At 42.2% G+C, this 13115-nt stretch overlaps 1 protein-coding gene across 1 annotated transcript in view; it reads right to left on the bottom strand.

Annotated features, from left to right (window-relative positions):
- Nucleotides 1–13115, bottom strand: part of LOC122815957 (zinc finger protein 436-like) — a 340690-nt gene that overhangs the window by 315056 nt on the left and 12519 nt on the right. The gene's annotated exons all lie outside the window — the stretch shown is intronic.

The following is a 13115-nucleotide window of genomic DNA, read 5'->3' as shown; positions in this document are numbered from 1 at the left end:
AACTGTTTGTAGCCTATGCTGCAGGATCACAAGGAAAGCCTATCTCAAAGCAGACAATTTCAAAATGGATAGGACACTGTATTCGCTTCCGTTATGCACAACATGTCAAATCAGTGCCTAAGGGCATTAGGCCACATTCTACCAGAGCAGTAGCCGCTTCAGCAGCCTTTCTCAAAGGAGTACCAACCAAAGACATTTTAGAAGCTGCAACCTGGATCCTATTTAGGCCCAGCCACCCAACCTCAGCTTTGGGATTCAACCCAAGTGTAATGACTGCAACAGTGAAACACGATGAGCATAGTACAATTGTGTACCTACCATAAATGTAGATGTTCGAGTGTATTCACTGTTGCAGTCCAGGTTACCCACCCACCATCCCCTTTTCATTGCTGGGACTTTTCTGTACTTCTCAACTCTATACAACCTATGTGGTGTATTTGCTTGTAGATGAAGGAAATGTTTATATTACTGCATGCATGCTTTTTGGCATAATTTTATTTTTTCAGCCTTCCTATCTGGAGGCACCTGACATCTGGGGCAAGAAAAACTGAAGAAAATGAAACAGTGAAACACGATGAAAATCAGAAGATCATTCTAAAACTTGCTTACATTGCTTGAGTAACATACATCTCCATCCTTATTTATGGATTTGCTGACAGGTATTAGACACAAAGTACGTGGTAAGGCACTTATGCCTGGTGAATGTGCTGGCTGGTGATAGATACTTGAGTGTCTAGATTAGTCTACTGGCAAAATGTAAGAGTTGCAGACTCCAAATCTGACTTCAAACCAGTGAGAAGTGGAGTACCACAGGGTTCAGTCCTTGGACCTCTCCTGTTTGGTATGTACTTCTCTGAAGTACAGGCTAACACAGAAGGCCTCTGGCTAATAAAGTTCACAGATGACTGCAAATTAGGAGCCATAGCTGTGTCCCCAAATGATGTGGACATCCTACAGAAGGGTCTCACCAAGAAAGATGCCTGGTGTCAGAGGCATGGCCTCAAGCTCAATGACAAAAAGTGCATTGTCATCCCCTTTGGTAAAAACTCTGTACCCATGAACTACCACATAAACGGTAGTCTACTTAACGCCGAATATGTGATAAGAGACCTTGGGACACAGGTGGACAGTAGTCTCTCCTTTGATAATCACATCGCCACAGTAGTCAGAAAATCCTTCTATGTGGCATACCTCATCACAAAAGGGTTCTCATCCAGGAAAAAAAGAGGTCATTGTTCCCCTCTACTCAGCACTCATTAGACCCATTATAGAGTACAATGCCCCTTTTGGAATGTACCTCACAAGACATCTGCAGCAGCTGGAAAGGCCACAGAAGTACCCCACAAAGAGGATTACTGGCTTCAAACAGATGCCCTACACTGACCCTCTCAAAAAACTCCAGATTTACTCTGTAGCATATCACCTACTCCGAGGAGATCTCTGCCTAACATATAAGGCTATGTTAAACCCAGAGCTGCTGGGACATGCTACACCTAAAGAAATCCCAATCCCTCAGAGCTAAACGCTCTAGGGACCCAAACCTTGCCACCACAATAAACAGGACATGCTGGAGGTATAGATTCCTGTCCCCAGAGACTTCCTATACTCTGGAACAAACTACCCATCTATGTCAAGCAAAGTTCCTCATTAGCACTCTTCAAGAAAAATCTTGATGAGTGGATGGGAAATAGGAAATACACACTGGGGATCACTTCTGTGGCTCTGCTCGACAGGGGCACAGGAAATTAACTTTCTTGGGTGGCGTAAGCCAGGGAACCTTGTTGGCTAGGCTTACTTAGGCCCTTGGCCCGATAGCCTAGTACCTACCTATGAACCTACAGGTGAAAGCTGATGCTCAAACTCAAGTTAGTGTAGGCTGTGCAGTGAAAGGCAATGTTGTATTACAAAATGCAACTCTGTAGCAAATCTGGGACTTCTGCTTTATCACAAATCAGGCTTGTGTATCACTTACAGATTAAGTGTCCTCACCAGAAGAGCGAAATAAGTAAGCAGACTGCTGCAATGACTCGTCTTGCACTGGAGAGAAGGGATGTTCAGACCCCTGTAAAGCTGTGATATTATTATTTTTTCTTTTTAGTTCTTACATGAAGGTCAGACTTGAGCAAGTGGTCTGTAAGTAACACACAAGTAATTTAGTGGAGTTTACCATTTGTATTGTGAATCACTACAAAATGAGACATTAAGGGTATCAAAAGATGTTTAATTCTGAAATGGATCATTTATACATAATCTGCTACCAAACAGATTATGGCTTAGTTTTTCCAACACTAGATTGAAGTTCTACAGCTGAAGGCCATAACTGCAAGAGTTGAAGCTAAGATGTAGTTTAATATTAATGAGAGAGAAAGCAGTTTCAATAAACAGGTCAATTGCACAATCTAAAAACCACACCAGTGCAGCGATATCACAGTGTCTTGCCATGTCACTGACCAAAAACAAGGCTGGAAATAAAAGTGGCCCTGAAACTTTGTCTTACTGGGAGTGAAACTGCATTATTCCACCTTACTGACAAATACTTTGTAATTAATATGTCCCCTGATGGCATTTAGTGGCACACATAGTTACAAAGACTATTCTGTAGCATGCAAAAACCAACTTAGTCAAAAGCCTTTCATATGTCAAAAAAGAATGTTGCAACAACGCGTTTACCATTTAGTTGGGCAGGTATGAATTTCATCAAGGCTGTGTCTGTTCCATGTACTGGTCTGAATGCATGTTGTATCTCAATTTATAACTATTCAAGCGCTGTAGGAATAGAACATTTTTTTCTACTATTTTTCACAAAATAAACAATAACGCTAGAGGTTTACAGTTGTATAGGACCAATGATGTACTGTCTTTATGGAGGACTGCAATAGGTGCCCTTTTCCACACAGATTGAACAAAACCTTCCTTAACTGTATAATTGACAAGTACTGTTACTAGGAAAATGACATGATATGATGGACAGTAGGAAGGTTGGTATATTGTGTGTGCAAGAGACCAGATGGAAGGGGAACAATGCTAGGTGTATGGGAGGTGGGTTCAAATTGATTTATCATGATGTGGATTGGAGGAGAAATAGCATAGGGGTTATCCTGAAGGAATAGTATGCCAAGAGTGTTTTGGAGGTGAAAAGAGTGTCGGATAGAGTGATGTTTATGAAGCTGGAAATTGATGGTGTAATGATGAATGTTGTTAGTGCATATGCTCCACAAGTTGGGTGTGCAATGGATGAGAAAGAAAAATTTTGGAGTGAGTTAGATGAAGTGGTGATGACTGTACCCAAGGGTGAGAGACTGGTGATTGGAGCAGATTTCAATGGGCATGTTGGTGAAGGGAACAGAGGAGACGAGGAAGTGATGTGTAGGTATGGTGTTAAGCAAAAGAATGCAGAAGGTCAGATGGTAGTGGATTTTGCAAAAAGGATGGCCATAGCTGTGGTGAATACGTATTTTAACAAGAGGGAGGAGCATAGGGTGACATGCAAGAGTGGAGGGAGATGCACACAGGTGGATTATATCTTATGTAGAAGGGCCAGTCTGAAGAAGATTGGAGACTGTAAAGTGGTGGCAGGGGAAATTGTAGTTAGGCAGCATAGGATGGTGGTTTGTAGGATTACATTGGTGATCAAGAAGAGGAGGAGGAGTGTGAGGGCAGCACCAAGGATCAAATGGTGGAAACTGAAAAAGGGTAATTGTGAGGTGGAGTTCAGGGAAGAGTTAAGACAGGCACTGGGTGGCAGTGAAGAGTTACCGAATAACTGGGTAACTATAGCAGAGCTAGTAAGGGAGATGGTTAGAAAGGTGCTTGGTGTGACATCTGGAAAGAGGAAGGAGGACAAGGAAACCTGGTGGTGGAATGAAGAAGTACAGGAGAGTATACAGAGAAAGAAGTTGGCAAAGAAGAAGTGGGATTGTCAGAGAGATGAAGAAAGTAGACAGAAGTATAAGGAGATGAGGTGCATGACAAAGAGAGAGTTGGTGAAGGCTAAGGATAAGGCGTATAAAGAGTTGCATGAAAGGTTGGACACTAAGGAGGGAGAAAAGGAAAGAGATGATCCGCTGTGGCAACCCCTAATGGGAGCAAACGAAAGAAGAAGTTACTAGGAGAAAGCAAAAGCACATTTTGGGATTTTTAGAAACTCTGGAAGAAAGTTATCTGGATACGGATACAGGTTTTAGTTTAAGAACATGTCTATACACCTGATTAGATGCATCAGTGTAGATGGGTAGTTCTAACAATATTCCAGCAGAAACATTAGCTTCTGTCAAAATTAGCCATGAATATCAACCTTTTTTAGTGCAAAAAAATGTCTAACCAGGGCTTACCTAGTACTTGCTCCTGGTTAAAGTTTACAATTGTGTCAATGGCTTACCAGATGTCATCAGCTAGTACTGACGCTAAATGACAGAATTTGATTCACTGGAGTGGCTTTGTTTCAAATACAGTAAAAAGTTCTATAATGAACAGATTTTAGCAAAACAGACGGATGAAAAGCTAGTTCAGAAAGGTTAGAAGTTAGATGTTTAACAAACCACAAGAATCCTTAAATGTTATAAAGAAGATAAAAACTAGTACTTGTGGAATGTTCTAAAAACTCCTTGACACAATTTAACATAAGGTATTCCAATGATAAGTTATTCCAGGAAAATATCAATTTCAGAAATGTGGTCGTCAGAAAACTGTGCTACATTTCAAATTAAACATTTTGCTTTTGTCGCTGCCCTTTCTCCTACATTTAACCCTCCCTTGCTGTTCAATCTGCTATGGATTATGAAAAAGAAATGCAAGGTAAAAACAAGGACACTATACAGTTAGAAAGAAAGAATGAAAAGGAGACAAAGACATAGAATAATGGATTGCAAAAAAAAAAAAGACAGAGTAGCTGTGACGCCCCTACACTGGCCCAGTAATCAAGAAGCCTCAATCCTCACCACTAAATCCAGTGAGGGATGTGCACATTGGGAGGATGACAAGTATACACACAGTAAGAGCACACAGAGATCATAATCAGTCTGGGGATGGTTACTGCCTCTTTCTCCAGATCTCAAATAAGACTCTCCACTGGCATAGTTACAGGGTTAAGATCTTAGCTGAGTGGTCAAGCCAAAACCTCCAATACCCTCTCTGTCCAACTAGTGCATCCGTGTCCCTGCCCAAGTAGCTGACACACACACACACACACACTTTGAGATTTGATTTACATCCAAACACGCAGACACTCCTGGGGAAGGCTGGCACAGGTTCACTAGCTATGCCCCCTTCTGCCTAAACTATAAGGTAGTAATCACTGCTACCAGCCACCCTTACTTATCAGCTACTATAAGGCCCTTCCCAAAGAGTTACCAGTCCTACTGTGTAATGTTACTATTACCCAAATGGTAAGTGTGTCCAAGACTTTTAAGGCTATTGAAGTGGCCTATACAGCGTCACCAAATACATATTCAAGTACCCTAAGAGCTTAAATATCTCTAAACAAACCAGCTGCAATTAAAAGGTTTAAATATATTTAATAATAAATAATAAAAGAACAAGACAGTACTCAATAACTCAACAAAGTGACTACAGAGTTCAGAATCTCAGGAAATATTTTAAAACAACATTGCAGGACAGTCTCACATAAATACAGAAATCCTCTAAACTAATCTTACTATATTCCTATCTATCTCTAGGAGAGATTACTGTAATCTAGTACTTACTATTAGCAAGGCAGCAGTACTGATGAGAGGATGTTTTCAGATCCAAGACGATACAAAATGCACAGACTTTCTTTGAGAAATAGTCCTTAAATTAATAACAATACATTACTACTGGGCCAACTGGATGACATCACTCTGTCACCTCTGCCTTCAGTTCCCAGACTAACAGATACCAACAGAATTTAACATTTCTCTGTGAAAAATACTTATCTCTCAGAAGTTTGCCTAGAACTGGAAGTCATAAAACAGTTAAACACATTTAGATTTCAAACTTGTAATTATTTATGTTTCCAGACAATAGGAAGAAAGTACAGTTTTGTACCTACCATAAATGTAGATGTTCGAGTGTCTTCACTGCTGCAGTAATTACACTTGGGTTATCCTGACGTCAGGCGGTCCCGCATTCGGCCAGAGTTCCAAAGTCTTGGTCCGGCGTCGGTTGCTGTTGCCTCTTCCCTGACGTCAGTGCGCCAAGGGTATATAAGATGCAGCCAATGCCATTTTATTCAGTTTTTCTTGCTCCAGATGTCAGGTGCCCCCAAAAAGATAGGCAATACATATTGCTAATAAAACATACAATAATGTAAAAACAAAACCTTCAGTAACCAGCAAATACACCACATAGGCAGTATAGTGTAGAAAGGTATAGATATGACCCAGGTAAGAAAGAGGGGATGGCAGGTGGGTAACCAGGACTGCAGCAGTGAAGACACTCGAACATCTACATTTATGGTAGGTACAAAACTGTACTATGTTCATCGTGTTTCACTGCTGCAGTCATTACACTTGGGTTGAATCCCAAAGCTGAGTCAGGGTGGCTGGTTCTATAGAGGGTTTGGTGTGGCTATGAGGCCCTGCAGCACTGCAGTGGCAAAGCCAACTCTGGATCTAGAATAAAGAGGCAAGTGGTAATGCCTGGTAAAGGTGTGCACTGAACTCCAAGTTGCAGCTTCCAAAATGTCTTTGGTAGGTACTCCTCTAAGGTAGGCAGTAGAAGGTGGGAAGGCATAAACTTTTAGGCTTTTCCAGCTGAACGAAAGAGCATCCAGTTTCCATGCTTGTGTGTGATAAGCCCTTGTGCAGAATTTTTGTAGTTGGCAATTCAGTGGGGTGGCAAAAAGATCTATGTCCAGGCACCCCTATTTTTGCGTTATCATGCTGAAGACTTGTGGATTTAATTTCCACTCGTGAGGATCCATGATGTTTCTGCTTAAGTAGTCTGCCAAAGTATTTTTCTTTCCTGGCAGGAATTGTGCTTGCAGATGAAGCTGATAAGTTAGAGCTGTGTTCCACAAGGTCATGGCTTGTCTGCATAGGGGGTAAGAATGAGTGCCCCCTTGCTTATGTACCACATTACTGTGGTGTTGTCTGTCTTTAATAATAATTGTCCTGGATGCAGAAGGTCCTTGAAAGCTGTTAGGGCATTTTGTACAGCCAACATCTCTTTTTGATTGATGTGGAGATGCATTTGGTCTGTGGTCCACCTGCCCTGAATACATTTTCCTGCCATGTGTGCTCCCCAGGCGTAATCCGAAGCATCTGTTGTTAAAGTCTGCCTGGCTGTGGGTACAGTGAAAGGCTGACCCTTGTTGAGGTGACATGCCTGTGCCCACCATCGAAACTCCTGTTGCAGGCAGGGAATTAGTGGTATTACTGTTTCCAAGCTGTGAGAGTGTTGAGTCCAAACACTTTTTAGGTACCATTGCAATTTTCTCATATGCAGTCTGGCATATGGAATTAGTAGTATGCAGGATGCCATGAATCCCAAGGCCTGCAGAATTTTTCTTGCAGGGAGTTGGGACTTTGTTGCCATCAACTGAAAATACTGAGTCAGTTGTCCTCGTTTGTCTGGCGTGAGATAAGTCATCTGGGCTGTTGTATTTAAGCTGGCACCCAGGAATATTATCTCTTGTGAGGGCACTAGTTTTGACTTATTTTCGTTTTCTGTGTACCCTAGGCAAATTAGTAACCTTTTTACAAACGCCAGATGCTTTAGAAGAATGTCCTTGCTCTCTGCTTGAATCAGGCAGTCGTCCAGGTATGGATATATTTGAATTCCTTTTTGTCTGCAAAATGCAATTACTGGTGCCAGGCACTTTGTGAAGAACCTGGGCGCAGTAGATAAGCCAAAGGGCAGTGTAGAGAATTGGTAGTGCATTGAACCAGCTGTGAATCTGAGGTATCTTCTGCAATTTTGTCTGATTGGGACATGCAGGTATGCCTCTTTGAGGTTCAAAGTAACAAGCCAAGCCTTCTTGCCTAACATGGGAAGTAGCTGCTGTAGTGTCAACATTTTGAATTTCAGAACATCCAGGTAAGTATTTAGAGTAGAAAGGTCTAATATGGGACTCCAGGCTTTGTCCTTTCTGGGGACCAGGAAGAGTCTTGAGTAAAATACTTGTCCTTTTTCCTGCTGTGGCACTTTTTGAATAGCTCTCATGTCCATTAGGTCTGTAATTTGCTTTTGTGCCTCTGCCCATTGATTTTGTGGCATGTCTGGCATTCCTTTTAGCCTTGGTAAATTTAGAAAGTGCTATAACCCTGAAACACAATATTCAGAACCCATTTGTCTTGGGTGATTGCTTGCCAATTTTGTGAAAAAAGTGCTAGTTTTCCCCCTAAGGGAGTTGCCAAAAGGGAAGAGCTTGGCATTGGAAGGGGGAAGTCATTGGGACTGTTTCCTGTAAGGTTGTGACTTGTCCTCACCTCCTTTTGGGGTTGAAGCACCCAACTGTCTTGGTCTGTAAGAGCCTTGGGGCTGAGATCTGCCTCTTGGGCGTCTGTATATGCCTCTTTGTGGCCTGTCTGACACTGGAAAGGACCGATTCTTTGTAGGCCAATTTCTGCTAAATCGAGGTGGTTGTACCTGTAAGAAATCCCACACTGTTTGCATAGATTTTGCCTTATCCTCCATTTTCTTTAATACCTCCTCTGCCTTAACACCAAATAAAATATCTTGCTGTAAAGGAGCATCCAATAATTTTGCCTTAACATGATCTGGTAAACTTTGTTCTTTTAACCAAGCATGCCTTCGAATCACAGATCCTGTAACTGCTGCTCTACAAGAAGCCTCTAATGAATCAAAACCACATTGCAAAGTATGTTTTCCCACTTGTTCAGCTGCATGCAATAAATCATGCATTTCCTTGTAGTCAGGATGTTCTGCACTAGTACTCATTTTCTGTTTTAACTGAGACATTAAATATTGTTGCTATTTAAGCATGTGAAACTGGTAATTTAAAGCCCTCACTGCTAAAGTTGCAGAAGTGTAAACTTTCTTCCCCCATCTGTCTAATGCTCTAGAATCCCTGTCAGAGGGAACTGGATTTTTAACCGTGGAAGTCTTTACCCCCTTGAGACCCTGGGAAATAGTTTCTGGGCCAGCAGCAGGGTTTTTATAAAGAAATTTGTAAGACTCAGGGACTCTGTAGTACCTGTCCGGCTTGACTGGAGCGGAGCAGGGAGTAAAGAATCAGGATTTAAACTGGATTCAGAAAACACATCATCCACAATATCCAACACTGGTGGAATAGCAAGGGGCCTGTGCTGAGGCAATAAAAGAAAGTCTCTGAGCCTTTTCTTGGATTCTGAGTAATCCTGGCCCTCCCAATGGAAATGCTCCCTCATGGTATGTAAAGTTTCCCCAAAAGAATAATCCTCAAGTAGGAGAGGCTGAAGGAATTGATTCTTCAGCATCAGAGTCCTCATAGGGGGGTAAAGAGTATTCCTGGTCTGAAGAGGAATCAGAATATACAGAAACCTGGTCAGAGAAATCATAGTCTGTATCCTGCCTGGGCCTTTTATCAGGAGGGGGATGGGAACCCCTGATCAGAGTAATTAAGTCTTCGGCCATTTTGAGCATCTGTTTTTTTAGACATGGAGGCCTGTTCCGGTGAATGCTGTACTTGCTTCTTTGTCTTTAATGTAGTTTTAGACTTGGCTGTAGTTTTTATGGTAAGTTGAGAAGGTCTGAAAACACCCTCAGAAGCCGATGCCTGCTCAGTGGCTCCGGACCCATCTGAAGGGTTAGTCTCCGTAGGCCCAACATCTTGAGTATCAAGAGATCTAGGAACCTCCACGTAGGAGTCGGTAGCGGCCTGTGGCTCTGAAGTAGCGGGTGTCAGGGGCTGCGAAAATGCCTCACTGTGAACCGGCGACTGGCCTAGAAGAGGCTTCGTCATCAGTTTTGGACCTCGGATGCCTGTCCTTATCCTTGTCTCTGCGTTTTTTGTGCATTCCGGTTGTCGGTTGTTCCGACAGCATGGTATAATTAAATCTTTGGCCAAAGTAATGGCGAGCAAAATCAAACCGACGTTTAATAGTGCGTTTGTTAAATCTAGCACAAAACCAACAACTAGTGACATCGTGATCTGGGCCTAGGCATGGAATACAGTAAGAATGAAAATCCTTATGAGGTATTTGCTTCCCACAAGAAATACAATTATTAACTTTTACTGACATCAGTCTGAGGCAAGAAAAAGTTTCCCCAATGGGGTACTTAGCTTTATTGAAGACTTCGGTTCTGGAAATCTAATTTGATATCTCAGGAGTCAGCCGACCGGCACTTGCGAACTGCTTTTGCTTCGGGCACCGCGCGGCAAGAAAGACTGAATAAAATGGCGTTGGCTGCATCTTATATACCCCTGACGTACTGACGTCAGGGAAGAGGTGACAGCAACCGACGCCGGACCAAGACTTTGGGACTCTGGCCGACTACGGGACCACCTGATGGCAGGATAAGCCAAGTGTAATGACTGCAGCAGTGAAACACAATGAACATCTTCTAGCTGTAGACATCCTGTCTTCTTGCTGTATTAACTAACTTTATAACACATCGTAAAACTCTTCACTTATTTTCTGAGTTTGCAGCTCAGTACAGAACATACAGTTCAACACACACTTCTGCACCAGTAGTTTAATATCCACATAACATATAGTTCTCTTACATTTGTAAGACAAGCCTGTGGATCATATTAATATTCACAAATTACACAGAATTATTTACAAAATTCCAGATAGCTGGGCTGACAACCTCACAGTAGCAAATCACTAATACCCATAGTTCCTGCAATAAAAATTCCTGAAGTGTTATCCTGCACAGAGGTACATTTGTACAGGTGAAGTAGCATTCAAAGAAATGCAATAAAAATGAGATCATGATTTATATGCTAATGGACAAAGAAGGGTAACAGTGAATAAAGGAAAATTCCCTGCATTAAAAACAAACAAAATCAATCATTTGTTTATTTTCAATAGCCGCTTCATCCTGTCCAGGGTAGCAGCCAGCAAGAGGGTTTACACAGTTCTGGACAGAAAAAGAATGCATATATGCATAATGCATAACACACACACACACACACACACACACACACACACACACACACACACACACACACACACACACACACACACACACACACACACACACACACACCAAGAGGCAACTTTAACCAACAAAAAAATAATAAGTTTGCAGTACCCTGAATCATATTAGAAACAGCAAAAGTTACTTTATCCTGCAGAGCAGTTGTTGACATAAAAAAGACAAGGCAGCAGTGGAAAGAATACTAATATGCAGTTGTTGTTATTGTGTCTTTCGGCTTTTCCCGGTTAGGGGTCGCCACAGTGGAACTCCGGTCCGCTAATGATTGGCAGTAGATTTTTACGTGCCGTGTTGCCGGCCCTGACACACAACCTTTAACGAAGGTAAGCCCATTCACGCATGTCTCCACACAGAAGACGCTCTAGCTGAGAATCAAACAGGACAACGTCTTACTGTCAGGCAACAATGCTACCGCAGCACCACCACAGCAGTTATATGCAGTATACTAGAAAAAAAGGTGGCATACTAAGGGGACCTCAAATCCACCAAATGTTATAGCAGGGATTCCTGAAAGTACAGTTTTGTACCTACCATAAATGTAGATGTCCGATAGGTATGCATCTGCAGTCATCACATATGGGTTGTCCTGCCTCAGGCAGCCCTTCGGTCGGCCGGATTCCAAAGTCTGGGTCCGGCGCCGGCTGATGTCGCCCTTTCCCCAACGTCAGAGCGCCTGGGGTATAAAAGCGTCAGCCGACGCCATCTTCCTCAGTGTTTCTTGCCCCAGATGCCAGGTGCCCTCAAAGGAAGGCTAAATTTGGAGAAATGCAATAAATTCCAAACATGCACAGAAATATATAAGTATATATATATATATATATATATATATATATATATATATATATATATATATATAAAACAAATACACCATAATAGATAACCCCAGCTAGCTATGAGAGGGAAAAAGTACCCAATAAATACCAAAGAGGGGAAGGAGGGAGGGTAAACCTGACTGCAGATGCATACCTATCGGACATCTACATTTATGGTAGGTACAAAACTGTACTATGTCCTTCAAGGATGCATTTGCAGTCATCACATATGGGTAGAATACCATAGCCAATCTGGGGGTGGAGGATCTATGTAAAGGATGGTGTAGCTAAAATGCCCTGCAGGACTGCCGTAGCAAAGCCTGCTCTGGATCAGAAATATAAAGGTAAATTGTAATGCTTGGAAAATGTATGCACGGAGCTCCATGTAGCAGCTTCTAAAATGTCCTTGGTAGCCACCCCTCTTAAGAAGGCTGTGGAGGTGGCTGTGGCTCTGGTGGAATGAGGTCTAATGTTAGCTGGCACAGTCTTTCCATGAAATGAATAACAAAAACAAATGCAATTCCCTATCCATTTTGAAATTGTCTGTTTGGAAATTGCTTTTCCTTGTGCACCAGCAGCATATGCTACCAACAGCTGGTCAGTTTTTCTGTAGCTTTTAGTTCTGTCCAAGTAGTAGCGTAACTGTCTGTGTATGTCCAGGGTGTGCAGAAGTTTCTCCCCTTTGTTTTGTGGATTTGGAAAGAAGGTAGGCAGGTGAATAGCTTGGTTTAATGAGACCCTGGATACCACCTTTGGCATAAATGAAGGATTGGTTCTCAATGAGACTCTGTCCTGATGAAAAATAAGAAATGGCTGTACTGCCATGAGGGCCTGTAACTCAGATACTCTTCTTGCTGAGGTTATGGCGAGAAGGAAGGCGGTCTTCCAAGAAAGCAACTGTAGTTCTGCAGATGCTGCTGGTTCAAAGGGAGACAGAGTTAGTTTTTCCAACATGAAGTTAAGGTCCCAAGTAGGCACTGGAGGTTTCCTTGGAGGATTGATGTTTTTAATTCCTCTTAGAAACTGTCTTAGGAGAGGATGAGAAAAGACAGGTGGATCAGTATTGCACTCTGCTGAAATTGCTGAAGCATGAATTTTAATGGAAGAGTAAGACAGGCCATTGTGGAGCATTTCTACCAAGTATTCCAGGATATGTGCCATGTTCATCACTGTTGCATCTAGGCCCTTTGTGGTGCTCCAAGAGTGAAATCTCTTCCA

The sequence above is a fragment of the Protopterus annectens genome, chromosome 1.part1, assembly GCF_019279795.1.
Source record: "Protopterus annectens isolate FY-2018-M chromosome 1.part1, PAN1.0, whole genome shotgun sequence".
In the NCBI taxonomy this organism is placed as follows: domain Eukaryota; kingdom Metazoa; phylum Chordata; order Ceratodontiformes; family Protopteridae; genus Protopterus; species Protopterus annectens.
Note: the sequence above shows the minus strand (reverse complement) of the source record. Positions and strands in the feature narration are given on the sequence as shown.